The following is a 21,025-nucleotide window of genomic DNA, read 5'->3' as shown; positions in this document are numbered from 1 at the left end:
CAAACAGCAGTGGCCCCAAAACAGATCCTTGCGGTACCCCACTAGTAACTGAACTCCAGGATGAACATTTCCCATCAATCACCACCCTCTGTCTTCTTTCAGCTAGCCAATTTCTGATCCAAACCACTAAATCATCCTCAATCCCATACCTCTGTATTTTGTGCAATAGCCTTACTGAAATCCATATACATCACATCGACCCCTTTACCCTCATCCACCTGTTTGGTCACCTTTTCAAAGAATTCAATAAGGTTTGTGAGGCACGACTTGCCCTTCACAAAACCATGCTGACTATCCTTGATCACATTATTCCTATCCAGATGTGCATAAATCCTATCCCTTACAATTCTCTCTATGATGTTACCTAGTAAGGCGACAAAACATCTGAAAACAAGCCTTCATTCTCAGCAAGCTAACTTACATACTTATCATCGACCTGAGCTACAAATCTTCTCAAAAATCCCGAATATAATGATGCTATGTAAATTCAATCCATTGCCATTACTGTTGATGGTGTGTGATATCAGAGGGTATTTGCCAGTGATAAGGTTCCCATGCTGTCTTTCTTCAGGGTGGTTCGGTTTGCAGTTGCCTGAGAGGGGTTTTGTGCTGAAATGACCTCAATGAGTTGCTGAAATGCATCTTGTAACTGGTACACACAGTGCAGTCACAGTGGTACTAAACACGCTCAGCATTAAAAACACATAGAAACATAGAAAATAGGTGCAGCAGGAGGCCACTCTGTCCTTCATGCCTGCACCAGCATTCAATAAGAGCACAGCTGATCATGCAGTTTCAGTATCCCATTCCCGCTTTCTCTCTGTGTCCCCTAATCCCTTTAGCCACAAGGGCCAGGTCCCTCTTGAATATATCGAATGAACTGGCCCCAACAGCTTTCCATGAAAGAGAATTCCACAGGTTCACAACGCTCTGAATGAAGAAATTCTTCCTCATTTCAGTCCTGAATGGCTTACCCCTGTATCTTAGACTGTGTCCCCTAGTTTCTGGGCTTCCCAACATGGGGAACATGCTTCCTGCATCAAGCCTATCTTGTCCCATCGGGATTTTATATGTTTCCATGAGATCCCCACTCATTCTTCTAAATAACTTTCTGTGCAAAGACTTGCCTCCTGGCATCCTGGAAATGCCCCCAACAGGTTGTACCTCTGTGCTCTGGTCTTGCTGTTGCAGGTTAATCTAGTCCGTGTTCATGTTATTGTGTACGCATATCTCTGGATAACCTATTTGCCTTTTTGTGACAATGAAGGATCTGAGCTTTTCAAACTTTTTCTCCCATAGCCAGTGAGAAAGGTCTCACTAAGGAAGCACACCTAATCTGTGAGCTGGGTCTCTCAATCGGTTTGGAGAGGTGATGCTCTGTAAGGGACCAGGCTGAGGAGGGACAGCAAAAGGTTATGAAATAGAATACACTGCCCCCATCATAAACCATTGAAGCCATGCTATATTTTCACAATGTGAATTATAGGCCTTGTAAAAGTGCACATTGCAATGGTTTAAAGGCCGTGAGTCTGAAGAATGAAAGTGTTGGCTCCATCAGTCATGGATCTCCCCAGACAGACTGAGAGGTCTCACATGCACCGTAATGTGTAATGATTGCACTGATGTCAGATGGGGAGCCACAAATCCCTCAGCACTCTTCAGCAAAATGTGGCAGCTCCAGTGGGTTAGATTATTTTGAAGAATAACATCGCTGTTGTGGATTTGATCAGTGTTGGCTGTGGTATTTCATGGAGATCCTTCTCCTTCCCATGATGTGGAGTTGTGTCCCTGAAGAGCCCTAGTCTTTAATAGAGAGAGATGCTGTGAAATATGTTTAATTACTGACTAATTTACTTCCTAGACAATGGCAATAAAAATCAGCTCAAGTTCCAAGTGGATTGAACTTTTTTTTAAAAAACAGAAACCCAAAAATGTGGATGCAAGCCGTTTGGCCTATCAAGTCCACACTAATCCTTTGAACTGCATCCCACTCCCTGTATTTCCCATGGCTAACCCACCCACCTGCACACTATGGGCAAATTAGCACTGGCCAATCCAGCTAAACTGCACATCTTTGGACTGTGGGTGGAAACTCATGCAGACACAGGGAGAATGTACAAATTCCACATAGACAGAGGCTGGGATCAAACCCAGGTCCCTGCTGCTGTGAGGCAGCAGTGCTATCCACTGAGCCACTGTATTGATGCAGTGAGGGTACAATGAACTGTAATTTCACTTTGGTGCAACTAGAATGCTCTGTGGCTGGTGGTCAAGCCAATTAAACAGAGTTTCTTTCTGAACTCATCAAATTTTAGCCAAGCTCAGTATCTATACTGTGCTCTGAAACTGTTCCAATTCAAACAATAATGTTCCTCACCTTGATGAGCTGAACAAAGCATCAGGATCTATCAGCACAACATGAAGACAACAACTCACATTGACACAACCACAGAATGTCCCAAAGTGGTTCACAGCCATTGAAGTCACTGTTATATGTGAACAGAATACAGATAAATACACTGAGTCCATCTGTAACATTGATATCAGCAGCTGGAGTGGCTGTATGCAAAGGTTGGTTTTAATATTTCAATAATCCCTTCCATTCTGCAGGAGGGATTAATGGGTCTTTGTTTTGGTGATTACACTGCAGCAGTCAGAAATAACACACAATTTGTCTTAGCCTAATCACACCTCTGAATAACAGCTCTGTCAATGAAATCCATTGAGATTAACAGTTCAATAACTTCATTAGGTTCACTACTAAGTACAAGCAGCTTTGGGAACCATTTGGGTAATATCAGAGGGGGCATTAAAGAGGGGGAACTGAAGAAAAGTAAGAAGCCCCGATGGTATTAAGCATCTTTCTCCAATGACCCAAGGAACCTTTGGCATTCTCTTTGATAAGTTTCAATGAGATCACCTCTCATTCATTGAATCAGAACAAAAGCTTTTTCTTGTAGCCTGCCTCAGATCAGCAACTATTAAATGCAACAGACCCTGGGGAGAAAAGAAGTGACAAGGTAAAAGTGAGAACAGTACCTCAGTTTACACACTGTACATATTGGGGGTGTGACAGGGGAACTATATCAAAGCCTGGGACAAGGGATGCATAGGGCCAACTAACCAGGGTCTGGGCTCTCAGACACCAGCTGTGCTCAGCTGGGGTGGTGCCTTGGGCCCGAGCCAGGAACAGCACTGCATGTCCTGGTTTCTGTGCCTACCCTGAACTGTGTCATTCAGACTCAGATAGGTGTGCTGTATAGATTCAACTGTGTTGGGTGAAATCTCTAAATACCTCAATTATAATCTGCATACTGTGTATTCCAGACTGAAGTCACTGCAATTTATATTGTGTTCAATATACTGTACAAACAGGGAGATAGATCCCACACTGAGGGTTGGTTAGTTTAGTTGGATGGATGGCTGATTTGTGATGCAGGGTGACACCAACAGTGTGGGTTCAATTCCTGCAACAACTGAGGTTAACATGAAGGACTCTCCTTCTCAACCTCTTTCTCTCAGCTGAGGTGAGGTGACCCTCAGGTTTAAGCATCATCACTTGTCACTCACTAATGAAAGAGCAGCCCTCCGGTCTGGTAACTTTGCATGATTATGGTGGCTCAGTGGTTAGCACTGCTGCCTCACAGCAGCAGGAACCTGGGTTTTATTTCAGCGTCTGTCTGTGTGGAGTTTGCACAGTCTCCCTGTGTCTGTGTGGGTTTCCTCCCACAGTCCAAAGATATGCAGCTTAGGTGGATTGGCCAATGCTAAGTTGCCCATAGTGTCCAGCTGGATGGGTTAGTTATGGGAAATGTAGGGAGTGGGATGCAGGTTGGAGGGTTAGTGGGGAGAAAAATAAGCATTATTGTTGTCAGGTGGTCATGTGAGAGAAAAGGAAAAAAACAGGTGTGTCATGCAGCATTGTCTACTCTCCAGAGAAAAAAATAATACTATCTCATGAAATAGTAATAAGACCTGAGAGTTGGAACAAACTACAATTTCCTGATGAAGGAGCGTCGCTCCGAAAGCTAGTGTGCTTCCAATTAAACCTGTTGGACTATAACCTGGTGTTGTGTGATTTTTAATTTTGTACAATTTTCTAAGTTATTAATTGAGGGTTTGTGGTGGGTGTGGCAGAGGATGATCAGATGCAAAGGCAAAGGGAATATTCTCATCTGGCAACCTCCTCCACCCCCACCTCCAGCTGCTGGATCCCTCCAGTGGCACTAAATGCCTTTGATAGAGGGCCCTGCTGAAAGGAACAGCCTTCATGAGAAATCCCTGTGAGTTTGGGGAGAATTCTGATGTCACCACTAAATTGTGGAGCATTCAGAGATAATGAATGTTCAGGGACTCAATACCTGTCTGTTTAGCTAGGGAGCATATTCCTCACAATGACCCATTCCTACTACTGATTTATTGCAATCGGTTTTCCCAACAAGGATGGGACTGCGATATATGACCTCTCCTATGATTATGGAGGCCTACACATCAATATAGTTCACCCTGGGAGGCTGCATTAAATCCTCCCCACTGTTACAGATCAATGACCTTTGATCAAAATGTTGAGGTCACAGACCTGTACAATTAACTCTGTTCACCTTTTCAAAATGCTGCCAGATCTACTGAGTATTTCCAGCATTTTCCCATTTAATTTCTGACTTCTATCAGTGGTACCTTGATTTAATATTACATTTGTTAAGCTGTAAGATCAGGATAGACTTTGTTGAAGCTGTGAAGCACAAGTCGTTCTGCTATAACGTGTGTTTCATCAATGCGAATTCGCTATAATGCAATTGATGAATTGTGGATGTTGTTTGGATCATGCGAACCTTCTGCTAAATGAGTATAATGATTTTCTGTTACTGATCTTCTACAGTGCGATTTTCTATTGCGGTAATCTACAGCACAATTTGCTACAGTGCGAGGTTGCAGAGGAACACAACTGTCACAAATGAGCAGAAAGACCTGTAGCACTGTGAAGGGTGGGTTATGGTGTGTTGCAGAGGATTGAATATCTAACATAACCATGATACAGAACATGTGATATGGACATTTTGCTTCTCACACTACATACAGCAGAGCATGTTTACTTAGGGCAGTATGTACAGGCTAACTTCCTGCTATAATTCTTCCAGAGGGACCTGCTTGTCAGAGACTCAGGCCAGAAAATGCCACCTGGATCCCCACAATGTGCTGTCACTGGGTGAAGCTTGTAGCGACAGTCACTTTCAAAGTTTTGAAGTTACGATGATTTTCAAAAACAAGGAAACTTTACTAAATGCACCAAATATGACATTCCTCACATTTCATGAACAAAGTAGGGATACTGCATCTGTTGGACATAAATCCCCAATGGCACCTCAATGTTGGTGTGAGTCCTGATAATTCCGTGTTCAATCATGTCTTGTAAATTAGCAAAACTTCCCCAGATGTAGCACATATCTTCCATTGGATCAGCCTACAGACCACAGAGGAGAAAACGAGGACTGCAGATGCTGGAGATCATAGTCCAGAGTGTGGTGCTGGAAAAGCTCAGCAGGTCAGGCAGCATCCGAGGAGCAGGAGAGTCAGCATTTCGAGTTGTCCCGGCCAATGGAAAGAGGTACAGAGTAGGGTGACGTGCTGGGATTCGTTAGGGCCTTGAACCAATCAGAGTGAATGAAGGGCGGGCCCGAGCTCTTTATGGAGCATGTGCAGTGCTTGTCCCTGAGCCAGAAGGAGGTGGTTGAAATTGAGAGACAGAGCTCTTTATGGAGCATGTGCAGTGCTTGTCCCTGAGCCAGAAGGAGGTGGTTGAAATTGAGAGACAGAGCTTGAGAGAGAGGGATTGGGTGGGTTCGGGAACAATCTGATGGGAACTGTCTGTAGCCTGGTTGGTACCGAGCCCCGGGAAACTACTTTCACACAGCAAACTCGAACCAAGAGAAACGTTAGTCCCTCCTGGACTGAGAAGGTGAGGCTTTGGAGCGGCTGGTTATTGAAGGTCAGTGAGCTGCAATTCTCACTCTCTCTGTCTCCCAGAGAAACTGCCGAAGCTGCTGGGGATTTGCAGTAATTTAAGTGAGGGGTTACAGGGATTGTCAGGCAGCATCGAGAAAGAAGCGGTGACATGTATCCACAAGATTACAGCTTGTCTCTGGGATTGGAGCTAAGGGTGATGGTTCCCTATACACACTGGTCTTGACCTTGGAGGGAGGATCTTTCAGTTAATCCTGTGATATTGATGGAGGAAAGTGTATCCTCAAGTATCCCACTGCTCTTCCTGTCTTTCCTCTCATTTACAGGCTAAGTTTTTTGGTTCGGCAGTAGGTCTCCTTTCCTGAGGGACATTTGTGAACTCGTTGAGAGTTGAACACTCACTTCACTGATTCTGCCAGAGCAGCTGTGACTTTTTAGTTTCAAACAGTTTGTAACTCACCTTCGTTTAGAAACTATGCACAAAACAAACACGTCATCATCCCCAGGGATCGTACCCTGATCGAGGGTGAGTCATGGGAGCTTCAGCGTCGCTTTCCTTCAGTCACTTTCCCCAACGTACATTCACAGAAGTGAATGTACCATTGTCAACTTTAGATTACACAGAAATAAGTGGGAATTAAATAATGAGTCAGAAGTCACATGACACCATGTTATAGTCCCAACAGATTTATTTACAATCACAAGCTTTCCGAGTGCTGCTCTGTCGTCAGGTGAAGTACACTTCTGATGAAGGAACCTCGCTCAGAAAGTTTGTGATTTAATAAAAAAACTGTTCTACAATAACCTGGTGTTGTGTGACTTCTGACTTTGTCCACCCCAGTCCAACACTGGCATCTCCACAGCATGGTTAAACAATAGAGGACGACATCAGGAGTCCACAGGGGGCTATAACAGAGTGTGAGTGGCAAAGACTTGACAGATGGAGTATGATAGGGGAAAATGACAGGTTGTGCACTTTGCTAGGAAAAACACAATTGAATATGATTTAAATGGAGGAAGACTGCTCAAAGCCACAGAACAGAGGGATTTTCAGGTCATCAAGCATGAAATACAAAATGTTAGCATCCAAGCTCAACACGCAATAGGGAAGTCAAATGGAACCTAGACTGTATTTCAGAGAATAAACAATTAATGTAGAGAGGGATTGTTATAGTTCTTCAAGGTACAACTGCAATACAGTGATTGGTTTTGGAATCCACATGTAAGGAAATATACATTGACACTGGATCAGTGCAATGATGTGCATTATGTAGAGGGATTTTTGTGTGAGGAGTGATTGACTAAATTGAGCCTGTACTCGTTGGACTTAAAAGAATGAGAGAAGACTGCATTTAAACATTTAATATCTTATGGAGTTTGACAGGGTAACTGTGGAGAGGATGTTTCCTCTTTTGGAACAGTTAGGATCAGAGAGCATGATCTCAGTCTAAAGTGTCACCTACTTAGGTCAGAGAAAGGAAGATTCCTTTTCTGTCAGGAGCAATAAATCTGTGGAATTCTTTACTACAGAGGGCTGTCAGGCTGAGTCAATAAGTACAATCACAGCTCAAACAGACTTTTTTCATTGTTAAGGCAATCAAGGATTATGTGGATAAAGCAAGGAAGCCGAGTCTGAGGATTACCAGGTTATCCATAACCTTGTGGAATCTCACAGATATGATGGGTTGTATGATTTATTTTGGCTCCTGTATCTTATGGTCTAACTTAGTATGTCAAACTTATCCGTTTTAATTATTTGTTCTCCTCATTGGCATACAAACCTTGATAACACCTGATCCACTCTCTGATTCTCTGACTGCCTTTTGTTCTGAGTTTAACTCGAGATCCCTCTGCCTGCCCAGTTACCAGATTGATAAGCTACTTGGTGTGAGTATAGATTGATGCTAAATCCAAGCTTTACCTGGAAAGCAAGGAGTGGCAATGTATGACATAAATTGCCATCTGTAAACGTATCAGTGTGTATGACAGAGGGAGCTGATCTGTCTGATTCTCCAATATTAGTTACTAGTTACATTTTACCCTTCCATTCTCCCCAGTCTTGTGCATGTTATTAACCTTTGGAATGCTGCTTGTTCTAACTGTGAACAAAGGGGAATGATGAACTTATCTAAATGGCAAATGTGCTGAAAGAAGATATACAATGGGCTTGAGCTAAAATCTAGATATTGTGCATTAAACTATTTGATAGAATTTGAACCAGACTCACAGAAAGTCAATGATGAATATGACAAGAAATCTCACTGAATCCTGAAACCAGTAGCAAATGGGTAACAATGGTTGATGGGCATTTTTCAGTATGGGATAGGATTTGTGTAAGAGTTAGCTGCTAATCACATGTAAATCTGAATTATGTTTAATGGGGTTGTTTCTGCTGCTGTGAATAGTGTTGAGCTCAGTTACGAGTCATACACATCAGATTTTGGTTCAACACACAATGTTTTGAAGCTCTGTAATATTTCAAAATCAAGCTAGTTACTTTCAAAACATCTTTCGTAGTTCCTTGTCTCAATAGTCAACCTCAAATACATTGACTGTAGCTCACAGAATCAAAACAGGAAACCTGACCTTGCCTTTTCTGTGTCTTCCCACATAGTATCTGCTGAATAAAATATCAAATACTGTGCAGGGTGTCAATCTGAAATTTAAAAAGTCCTGGAATTACTCAGCTATGTGATGGAGAGAGAAACAGAGCTGTGGTTCATTCTTGCAACTAAGACAATGTGTATTGCAAGTCTTCACTCAGTCTGTAATTTTCTCCCCAGTACAGTGGAGACTGCATTGTGAGTGGCAATTACAGCAAATTCGCTTATTCTGAAGCTTAATTAATGCAGCAAATCACCAGTAAAGGATACTTGAAGCCTTGGATAGTGTAAGAGGAGGAGAAAACTTCACAATTCATCTATCTCCTGTGACAACATGTGAACATATTGTTGAACAGAATGATATTGATAAATGAGGTATTGGAATATTAAAAGTGTGGTTCTGATGATGCACAGGGAAATGCCCCCTTGGAATCTTGATGAGGAGGGAAATTTGTTTTGTTGCAACATCAGTTTTGAGTTAGTGGAAAGAGAACCATTGAGAAGTGAGCCTGGTGGTAAAGGATATGTTGTTGGGGGAACTGTCCTATGGCTCAGAGATGGAGGAATGGGGTAAGCACAGCATTGTGGGACATAGGGCAGGCATGGGTTCAGGCCCACGTCCAGCATCACAGAGGTAAAGCTCAGTGAGTAAAATGGACACCACATTTCACCAAACCCTCTTTATTCCAGAAAAAAAAATCAAAGACCAGAACTGATAATCTCTTCCTATGTTTGCTGTATATTGTCGACTGGATGCATTCCTGACGGCATTTTCAGAATTCCATTTCACACTTCAGAATTGAATATAAATACAGAATCTTAACATATTTCAAAAACACTTATTTTTATGAGTGTTACCTAGTGTCACTGAGAAACATAATGAATGATTTTGTCATTTTAAAATTTTAAACAAATAAAAGAATAAATTTGAGCTGGAATGTCTGACAGAGGATAAACAAATCGGAGGCTGCAGTTCATCAGACTCTAAGGATCCAGCAAGTCCTTTGTTCAAATTGTTGTTCTTCCTCTATATTGCATGTTAGAGATGCAAGACACTCCATTGTGCATTGTGTTTTCTCAGGATGAGAAAATGCTTTGAGACAGGTTTTATATATATATATAACCTGTCTCAAAGCATTTTCTCAACCTGAAAATGCTTTGATATATAAAAACTACAGGATGAGGACCGTGCTAGCTAAGCCAGTATATATTTATCATCTCTTAATTGCCCAGAATCAACTAACTTCCTGTGAATCTGAAATAACATGCAGACCAAAGTAGGTGGAGATAATAGATTTCCTTCTCTAAAGGACATTAGTGAACCAGATGGATTTATCCGACAATCAACAATGGTTTCTACTGGATTCAAATTACACATTATGCTGTGGCAGGAATTGAACTCAGCTCCCCAGAACGTTACCCCTCTCGATTAATTGTCCAACGACAATACCGCCTCCCCTCAAAGTATCCCCTCAAAATACAGATGGGAACAGCCAAATTTTCAAGGCATGAATTAAAAGATTATATGGCGGATTGCCTACCCAGCAACCCCCGCGGTTTCGAATATCCTCTATCTACAATACAGTGCGCAGTTTACAAACGCAATGCAGAATGTTGAACGGAGCAACGTTAAGATCAGAGTGGTGCTGGAAAAGCACAGCAGGTCAGGCAGCACCGGAGGAGCAGGAAAATCGATGTTTTTGGCAAAAGCCCTTCATCAGGAATTTTCCTGCTCCTCGGATGCTGCCTGACTTGCTGTACTTTTCCAGCACCACTCTAATCTCCAGCATCTGCAGTACCCACCTCCACCTGAACGGAGCATGCACCAAGTGAATGATAGCAATCGAGGGGAGGTTTCTTCTCGTTTCGCAAACGGTGAAAATGAATTGCAGAATGCCATGGATATGGTAGGTGGATGTAGAGACTTCATAACATTCTTGTGCAAATATTAAAACCCAAAGAAGAAACTCCTGGGCTTCTGTTTGTATCAAATGGGACAGTGGCTCCAGGCTTCCGCCCAGGGACAAGCTTCGGCAGCGACAGCCATCTTTATCGGGGGCACTTGAAGGCTCAGGTGCTGGTGGAGCGGCTGGTGGGGTCGCCATCTTTGTTAGGGGCTACCTTTGTTTGAAAAGACTGGGAGGAGCTTGCTGCCCATTGCTCAGAACAGAGACAGCTTGTCCATCAAGTGGCATGAGCCTTTCACACCTTACTGTGTGAAGAGCGACAGTAGACAAGGAAAGAAGATCCCATTACCTCATGAGACAACTTGCTCCATGTTGCACAGATTTGTGGCTTTGGTCAGCCACATGAAAACTGAGATATCACCATTGAATCAAAGGTCTGCCAATAATATTGATGGGCAATGTGCAGCACGGAGCATATGTGGTTGCTCTGGGCCAGAAGGAAATGAACATTCTGATTTTCTATAGGGAAATAGAAGGCGCTGGTGAAACTCAGTAGGACTGACAGTCTTAATGGACAGAGAAACAACATCAACATCTACAAGCTGATATTGCAGGACTCAGTCCTAGGCTGATAATGATAGAGTTCGGAAATTTCTTTCACCAAGGCTTGGACGGGCGCACATGCACATAGCAAAATCAAACAAAGGGAATAACTTGTCTGAGTTCTTACCTTTTTTTAAATCATTTGTGGAACTTGTATGTCACTGGCCGGCCAGCATTGATAGCCTATCCCTATTTGCCATTGAGAAGGTGGTGGTGAGCTGTGTTTCTTGAATCTCTGCGGTCCACTTGCTGTAGGTTGACCCACAATGCCAGTAGGGAGGGAATTCCAGGATTGTGACCCTACAACTGTGAAGGAATGGTGGTATATTTCCAAGATTAGTGTGGTGCTGGAAAAGCACAGCATCCTTTTTTTTTGGAGGAGAACTTCTTCAAGGTAGGCATCCTTCGAAGGGGATTCACAGTAAGGTTAAAATTAACTAGGCAGAAGTGGGTACTTCAGATGCTGGCGGTTAGAGTCAAGATTAAAATGGTGCTGGAAAAGCACAGCAGGTCAGGCAGCATCAGACCTGCTGTGTTTTTCCAGCACCATTCTAATCTTGACTCTAATCCCCAGCATCTGCAGTACCCACTTCTGCCTGGTATATTTTCAAGTCAGGGCAGTGAGTGGCTTGGAGGAGAACTTGTAGGATGTGGTGTTTCCATGTATCTGCTGCTCTTGTCCTTCTAGGTGAAAGTGGTTGAGGGTTTGGAAAATGCAGTCTAAGGATCTTTGGTGAATTTCTGCAATGCATCCTGTAGATTGTACAGATTGCTGCTACTGAGCGCTGTTCATGGAGAGATTGAATGTTTGTGGATGTGGTGCCAATTAAGTGGGTTGCTTTCTCCTGGATGGTGTCAAGCTTCTTGAATGTTGTTGGAGCTGCACCCTTCCAGGAAAGTGGCAGGTATTCCATCAAACTCATGATTTGTGATTTTTAGCGGTGGATAGACTTTGGGTGTCAGGAGGTGAGTGACTTGCCACAGAATCCCTTGTCTCTGACCTGCTCTTGTAGCCCCTGTGTTTATGTGATGAGTCCAGTTGGTCAATGGTAACACCAAGGATGTTGGCAGTGGGGGATTCAATGATTGTGTCACAGTTGAATGACAAGGATAAGAATTGGTGATGATCATTCTCTGGCATTTGTGTGGCATGAATGTCACTTGTTACTTGTCAGCCCAAGCCTAGGTATTGTCCACTTCTTGCTGCATTGCCTTGCCTGACACTGTCTTTTCTAAACTTATTTTCCAGAATATTTGAAGAGTGTTCACAGACAGAAATCTCCAACCTAACAACATGTAAGAATCTGACAGAATTGGTGCATTCACCAGGTAGTGGATATTAGAGGCCATTGAGTGTTGACCTCCCGGTCATTACCATTTACTTTATATAGTTTCTCCATCACATCCTCTTTGTCAATCTTGTCCAAAATCTTAAGTTTGTATCCCTGATCCATTTTGTATCAGGTGATATGAACATTTTGCTTACATTCACATACTGAACACAATCATAAATCCTTACAGCTCTGTCTATTCTCACTTCAGCTTCAGTTTCTCCCTCACGTCGCAAATCCCTCAGTCTTGAACCAATCCGCCCCTCTCAAGGACCCAGCTATTTCAAGGATTCCCAATGTGTGGATAATCTCTCGTTTGCACAGACTCAAATTATCTGTATTCCTGAGGATGATGACATCATAGCAACAATTACAAGGTGAAATCAGCCGTTCCAAGGATTTCCTTAACTGTGATATTTTTCTCTGACTCCAGTATTTCTGATTTCTTTCGAGTTGTAGGCTCCAGGAGGAGAGTTTCAAATTGTCAGATAAGGTTAAGAATGGTGCCAAGGGATTCTACAAACACATGAACAGCATAAAGGTAACTACAGAGAGGGTCAGGCATCTTAAAAATCAAGGAGGTTGTCTTTGTGTTGAATCTCAGGTGTTGGGAGACATACTCAATGAATATTTTGTCAGTTTTACTGTGAAGAAAGAAATGGAGTTTGGAGAATGCAGAGAAATAAACTTTAATGTTTTTAAAAGAGCAAGTTCATGAGGTCATAGAGAATGTAAAGGTAGATATCTCTCCAAGACCTCCAACAACTATAACTACGGGTGAAGTGCCTGATTGCAATTTTTGAGAAGATTTGTAGCTCAGGTTGAGGTTCTGGTTGTAAGTTAGCTCGCTGATCTGGAAGGCTTCTTTTCAGACATTTCATCACCACATGCAGTAACACCATCAGTGAATTTCCAGTGAAGTGCTCATGTCCTGTCCAGCTTTTTATTTATGCGTCTTGGTTTCTTAGGGTGGTTGATATCATTTCCAGTTATTTTTTCTCAGAGGATGGTAGATACGCTCCAAATCGATGTGCTTATTGATGGAGTTCTGGTTAGTATGCCATGCTTTTAAGAATTTTGTGGATGTCTCTTCTTCCTCTGTATTTAAGGATACTAGTGATAGCAAGTCATGTCTTTCTGTGGCTAGTTGGTGATCATGTATCCTAGTGCGTAGTGTTCTGCCTGTTTATCTGATGTAGTGTTTGTTATAGTCCTTGCAAGGTATTTTGTAAATAATATTTGTTTTGCTGGTTGTTTTTATATGGTCTTTTTACGTTAATTAACTTCTTTTTAAATATGTTGGTAGGTTTGTGGGCTACCATGATACCAACAGGCCTAAGAGTACTGGATGTCTTTGATGTAAGATAATATGGCTAGAGCTTCTAGGTGCATTGTCTGCTTGTTTGGTTTTGTTATTGAAAAATTGGTGGACTGTATTTACTGGGTACCCGTTCTTATTGAATTTGCAGTATAGGTATTTTTCTTGTGCTTTTTGTGTTTCCTGGGTGCTGCAGTGTGTTGTGGCTTGTTGAAATAATGTCCTGATAAAGCTCCATTTGGGGATGTTGGTATGATTGCTTCTGTCATTAAGTATTTGATCTGTGTGTGTTGTTTTACTGTAGAAGCTTGTTTGAAGTTCCCCATTAACTGTTTGCTCTACTGTGCCATCTCGGAATAGGAGTCTGTTGTCGTTCTCCTCCTCTTTTGTGAAGTTTATGACAGTAAAGATATTGTTCATGTTTTTGTAGGTATCCTCTAATTTGTTCTGTTTTGTGATGACAATTAGTGAACCCAAAGTTTGGGTTGGACAGTTGGGAGGTCTGTTTGTTGTCAGTAATGCAGCACTTCTCTGGAGGCTCACTGATGATGTTACCTAGTATGGTGATGAAACGTCTGAAAACAAACCTTCCAGCTCAGCGAGCAAACTTACAAACAGAAGTGCCAGTGACTGGAGGGTGGCTAATGTTGTACCTTTGTTTCCGAAAAGCTTACAAGGAGAAACCAGGGAACTATAGACTTGTGAGTCTCACTTCAGTTGTGGGTAAATTGTTGGAGGTGATTATCATAGCTAGGATTGATGGGCATTTAGAGTAGCAGAAATTGATTAGGTATAATCTGCATGGTTTACTTTGAGGAAAATCATGTCTCACAAACTTGATTGAGCTTTTTTGAGGAAGTAACCAAAGAAAATTGATGATAGCACAGCTGTAGATATTGTTTACTTGGATTTTAGTAAACTTTGACAAGGTCGGTATAATGGACCAATTAGTAAAGTACAGTCACATGGAATTCAGGGTGAACTTGCCAATTGGATGCATAGTTGGCCTAACGGCCGGAGACAAAAAGTAATAATGGAGGGTTGCTTTTTGGACTGGAGGCTTGTGACAAGCGGTGTTCCACAGGGGTCCTCTTTTGTTTGTCTTTTATAGAAATGATTTGAATGGTTGGTAGGTTTGCAGACAACACCAAAATTGGTGGAATAGTAGACAGTGAAAAAAGTATCCTAAGATTACAAAGGGATATTGATCAAATGGGTCAATGGGCCGAAAAATGGCAGATTGAGGTCAGTCTGAATAAATGTGAGGTATTGCATTTCGGTGCAATAAATGAGGGGAAGACTCATGCAGTTAATGGTGGTGTGGTAGAATAGAGGACCTCAGGATGTAGGTACATAATTGTTTGAAGTTTGTGTCACATATAAACAAGGTGGTTCAAAGGGCATTTGGCACACTTTGTACAATTTGTACAGGACAATAGTGAGGCCTTTTTCTGGAATAGTATCTAGTTCTGGTCGTCCAGTTATAAGAAAAATGTTAAAAGGCTGAGGGGGCTTAAGGAGAGATCTACCTGATATTGCCAGTTATGGGAGATTTGAGTTATAAAGAAAGGCTGAATAGGCTAGAATATTTTTCACCGGAGTGTAGGAGGTTGAGAGGTGACCTGATAAAAGATTATAATATAAAGAGAGGTATAGACAGAGTTCATGGTAATTGTCTTTTCCTTACGATGGGGGATTTCAAGACTAGGGGACATATATTTAAGGTGAGAGGAGAGAGATTTAGAAATGACCTAAGAGGCAATTTTTTTACACAGAGAATGGTTCACATGTGGAATGAATGTTCTGAAGAAGTGGTGGATGCAGGTGCAATTATAACATTTACAAGACATTTGGATAAGACCATAAATTGGCAAGGTTTGGAGAAATATGGGCAAGGAACAGGCAGGTGGGACTAGTTTTGTTTGGAATTATGTTCAGCATGGACTGATTGGAGCCAAGTGTCCGTTTCCATGTTGTCTGACACAATATTGTAACCTGATCGATTCCCATTTGCAGCATTTGACCCATATCCCTCAAAACCCTTCCTTTTAAGATAGCCATCCAGATGTCTTTTAAATGTTGTAATTGTATCCGCCTCCACTACTTCTTTTGGCAGCTTGTTGCATATACTTACCATGCTCTGCCTAAAAGGTTGTCCCTCAGATCCTCCTTAAACCTATCCTTCCCCATTCCGGAAAGAAGATCTTGGCTATTCTCCCTATCCACATCCCTCATAATTTTACAAACCTCTATAACATAAAAATCAGCATCTGATGTTCAATGAAAAATAGCACCGGACCATTCAGCCTTTCCCTGTCGCTCGAACTGTCCAGTCCCAGCAACATCCCGGTAATTCTTTTCTGCACCCACTGAAGTTTGAGTTTGGGTCATCCTTTGACCATTTGCTGTGCATTTACTTTCCCAGAATATCTTTTTTGGTCAAAAGCTGTCCTTTCTGCACTACAGTCCTTCTCTCTTCTGCTTCTGAGCTTATATTAACCATCAAATGCTGCATCATATTCCCTGTATTTCTTTCAGCATATCCTGAAACATTAATGCTGTTTCTCCCTCCACAGATATTAGTATATATTGCCTCTGCCCAGTAACGTGTGGTGAAAGTTCAAAACTGCTGCCGTCTGTGTTGTGAAGATGCTCCTGCAATGCTGCTGGGTAAGTAGTGATCAAATGATACTGAATCACCGGCAATATTGGTCCAAATTAACAACAAGGAATTGGGGTTGAAAAATCAGGATGGTTTAGGGAGTAAATTCAAGAGCACGTGGCCTTGGTAAGTAAAGGCTTGGTGATAGAGAAGGGATAGTTAAAATCAGGAATGCTTAGGTGTTTCAAATTTAGGATATATTGTATCTCAAAGAGTTGTGAGGCTGGAGGAGGTTACCAAGAGACAGAAGTGCAACGGAGCAATGTCTGAATGAGGATAGGAATTTCAGTATCCTTGTGCTTTATCCCCCAGGAAATGTGTCCGTCAGTGAGCACAGAGTGAAGGCAGGTGAACAGGACTGGGTGATAGGAAGCACTCAAGCAGCAGAGTTTTGGATAACGTCAAGATTACAGGAAGGCTGAATGTGGGAGGTCAACTGGGATTGTGTGAGATGACACAGGAATGGATGAGGGTTGGTTGATGATGTTTGTGACCAGGGTGAAACTGGGTGATGTTACTGAGCTGGAAATGGGAGGTGGTCTTGTTGATGATGGGGGACATAAGATCGGAAGCAAATCTTGGGTGAAATATTTCACCAATTTAGTGAATAGTCTGGTTCAGCCTCAGACAGTTACCATGGAGAGGGATAGAATCAGTGCTGAGGGAGTGCATTATCTAACAGGGGATGATGACAATGGCTTCAATCTTCCCAAAATTTAATTGGAGGAAATTTCTGCTCACCCTGTACTGGATGTCAGACAGATCAGGACAGTGTGTGACTGGGAGGTGATTGTTGTCACAGACACTTGTTGGTGTTGTCTTTTTAGATTGTGGAGGTTGAGGTTTTGTGAGAGTGAGGGGTTGGGAGATTCTGACGCAGATCTGGTTGAGTAGTAAATATTTAAACTTCTTTTCCTTCCTGTTTCTTCCACCTCTCACAGAAACCAGACTCGGACTTGCTGGCAAGATCCCTTCCTTGAAGAACATTCGTGAATCCCTTTGGTTTCATAGAGACATACAGTATCGAAACAGGCCCTTCAAACCACCGTGTCTATGCTGACCAATAAACAACAGACTACACTAATTCCATTGACCTACATTCAGTCCCCAGCCTCCTAGGGCCTTGCATTTGAAGTACTCATCCTGATGGTTCTTACGTATTGTCTGCACCACTCTCTCAGGCAGCATCTTGCCTTTAACTAGCACACTTTGGGTGATTTTGTTTTTATTTTTCTCTCAGACTGCACAGAGAATTCCAGCTGTGGCCTAACAAATGGCTTATAAATTTGGAACAAGATTTCCTACTGCCTATATTCTATGACCCAACTCATGGTAGGAAGCATTCCATGTGACCTCTTCACCACCCCCTATCTACCTCTGCTGTTACAGTCAGCGATCTATGGACTTCTACACGATGACACCTTTTTTCCTCAGTAATTTGTACGGACTGACTGTTTCTCATACCTTACCTTCCCTTTTCCAATGACCCCAAATACATCATTTCACACCTATTGGAATTAAAATCCAGCTGGCATTTCTCTGCTGAAATTACCAGCTGATCATTATCAGTCTGAGGTATCCTCTTCACTATCACAATAGCAAACTTACTAATTCTACCTTTTACATTCGCGTCATTTGTGTACATATGGACAACAAAAATCCCAGCATCAATCCCCATGGTACACCACTGGTCACAAACTTACAATTACAAAGAAAAATTCACAATCATCATCCTTTGCCTCCCATTTGAAAGCCAGGTTTTGGTTCAGTTTGCTGCCTTGTCTTGGATCTCATGTATGCCTAACTTTTGGACCAGCCTCCATGTGGGACTTCGGCAAGCATCTCACTGAAGTCTTCGTAAATTGTATCAACTGCAGAACCCACATCAATGTATGTTGTCACATTTTCCACAATCTCAGTTCAGTTATTCAGACAGGATGTCGCTCTCTAACAAATCCATGCTGATTATCTCTGATCAATCCCTGGCTTTCCATGTTGAATAATCCTGCCCTTCATATTTATTTGTAATAATTTCCCTCCCACTACATTAACACCATTTAAAAAGCATTTTGACAAATACGTGGATAGGAAAGGATTAACAGGATATGGATTCAAGTGCAGGGAAATGGAGTTAGCTTGGATGGATATTTTGGTCGGCACGGACCAGTTTGGGCCAAAGGGTCTGTCTCCATGCGGTCGGACTCTATGACTCTGTGACACGAACATCAGGCTAACTGATCTGAAATTACCTGAACTATTGCTGCTGCCCTTATATAACATAGAACAGTACAGCACAGTACAGACTCTTAGTGCATCGACGTGTGCAGATTCTTTCATCCTATTCTAAGATCAAACTAACCTACGTACTCTTCATTTTACAATCATCCAAGTGCCTATCCAAGAGTTGCTTAAATGTCCCTAATGTATCTGACTCTACTACCACTGCTGGCAGTGCATTCCACTCACCCACCACTCTCTGTTAAAGAACCTACCTCTGACAGCTCCCTGAAATCTTCCTCCAGTCATCTTAAAATTATGCCCCCTCGTTATAGCCATTTCCACCATGGGAAAAAGGCTCTGGCTATCCACTCTATCTATGCCTCTCTGATCATCTTGTACACCTCATCATTTTGTACACGGCTCATCCATCTTCGCTCCAGTGAGAAAAGCCCTCGTTCCTTCAACCTTTCTTCATAAGACATGTCCTCATGTCTAAGGCAGTCTCCTGGTAAATCTCCTCTGCATGCTCTCTAAAGCTTCCATGTCCTTCCTATAATGAGGCAACCAGATGCGAACACAATATTACAAGTGTCTTCTAACCAGGGTTCTATAGCACTGCACCTTGCGGCTCCTAAACTCAGTCCCCCTGCTAATGAAAGCCAAAACGCCATTCGCCTTCTTAACAACCTTATCAATTTGGGTTGGCAACTTTGGACGAAGAACATAAGATCGCTCTGTTCCTCCACACTGCCAAGAATCCTGCCTTTAACCCCGGATTCTGCATTCGAATTTGACCTTCCAAAATGAATCTCTTCACACTTATCCAGGTTGAACTCCATTTGCCATGTATCAGCCAAGTTCTGCAACCTATCAGTGTCCTGTTTGAACCTACAACAGCCTTCCACGCAATCCACCACTCAACCAACCTTCGTGCTATCGGCAAAAATACTAACCCAGCCTACCACTTCCTCATCTAGGTCATTTGTAAACATCACAATGGAAGAGATACCAGAACATATCCCTGCAGAGCACCAATGATCACCAAGCTCCAGGCTGAATATTTTCCATCTACTATCGCCTTTGCGTTCTATGGGCCAGCCAATTCTGTATCCGGACTGCCAGACTTCCCTGTTAACCAGGCCTCTTTACTTCTTGGACAAAGGAACCATATCAGTCTTCTTCCACCCAACTGGCACTTCAACAATTTTCAGTGAAGTGTCAGGGCCCCAGAAATGTCCACCCTTGCCTCCCATTGTAGCTCAGGATAGTTTGCGAGGTTAGATCACATGGAATCCAGGGTCAGCAAACCATTTGGATACAAACTGACTTGAAGTTGGGAGATACAGAGTGGTGGTGGATGTTTCCTTCCTGGACTAGAGGCCGATGATCAGTGGTGTGCCACAATGATTAATGCTGGATCCGCTGTTTCTTTGTCATTTATAGAAATGATATGGATGTGAATAATAAGTTAGTAGATGGTAAGAAGATGATTAGTAAATTTGAAGATGACACCAAAATTGATGACATCGTGGACAGTAAAGAAGGTTATTTCAGACTACCTTGATCAATGGGTCACGGTGTGGCACATGCAATTTGATTTAGATAAATGTGCAGTGTTGTATTTCATTAAGGCATATCAGTGCAGGACTTGTACACTTAACGATAGAACAGTACAGCACAGAAATGGGACCATCGACCCACAATGTTGTGCTGAGCATAATGCCAAATTAAACTAATCTCTCTGCTTGCCTTTGGTCCATGTCCCTCCATTCTTTGCATATTCATGTGCTTATCTAAAAGTGCCTTAAACTCACTTATCGGATCAGCTTCCACCACCACCCTGGCTGTGCATTCCAGACTCCTCCACTCTCGGTGTAAACATGTGTCCGTCACGTCTCCTTTGAACTTTCCTCCGCCATAGTATTAGACATTTCATCTCTGGGAAGATGATTCTGACTGTCAGCCCCATCTATGCACTTCATAACTTTATAAACTACTATCATGTCTCACCTCAGCCTCTGTCACTCAAGAGAAAACAACCCATTTTTTCCAACTTCTCCTTGTAGCTCATACTCTCTCATTCAGCCAGCATTCTGGTAAACCTCTACTCCATGTTTTCCAAATTCCCCACATCTTCCTGCAACTTAGTGAGCCACATTGATTGCAATACTCTTAAATGTGGCTGTACCAAAGTCTTGTAAAGCTGGAATGTGACTCTTGTACTCAATTCCCTGACTGAGAAAGGCAAGCAAGCCATACACTTTGTTTACCAACCCCTTGCATGGCCACTTTCTGTGATCTATGGATTTGAACACCAAGATTCTAATGTGGATCAGTGCTGTTTAGAGTCCAGCCACTAACTGTATAATTTTCTTTACTATTTGATCTCCCAAAATGCAGCAAGTCACACATACCCGGAT

The 21,025-nt window shown here is 42.4% G+C and overlaps 1 long non-coding RNA gene across 1 annotated transcript; it reads left to right on the top strand.

The window, feature by feature from the left end:
- The first annotated feature begins 10,321 nt into the window (after window positions 1-10,321).
- On the top strand, window positions 10,322-18,491 carry LOC122554125. Its single transcript, XR_006312918.1, has 4 exons — window positions 10,322-10,471; window positions 12,324-12,370; window positions 16,300-16,393; window positions 17,327-18,491. It is a non-coding gene; the product is annotated as an uncharacterized LOC122554125 (long non-coding RNA).
- The last annotated feature ends 2,534 nt before the right edge of the window (window positions 18,492-21,025 follow it).

The sequence above is a fragment of the Chiloscyllium plagiosum genome, chromosome 11 (assembly GCF_004010195.1).
Source record: "Chiloscyllium plagiosum isolate BGI_BamShark_2017 chromosome 11, ASM401019v2, whole genome shotgun sequence".
Taxonomy (NCBI): domain Eukaryota; kingdom Metazoa; phylum Chordata; class Chondrichthyes; order Orectolobiformes; family Hemiscylliidae; genus Chiloscyllium; species Chiloscyllium plagiosum.
This window is presented reverse-complemented; position numbering and strand designations above follow the sequence as displayed.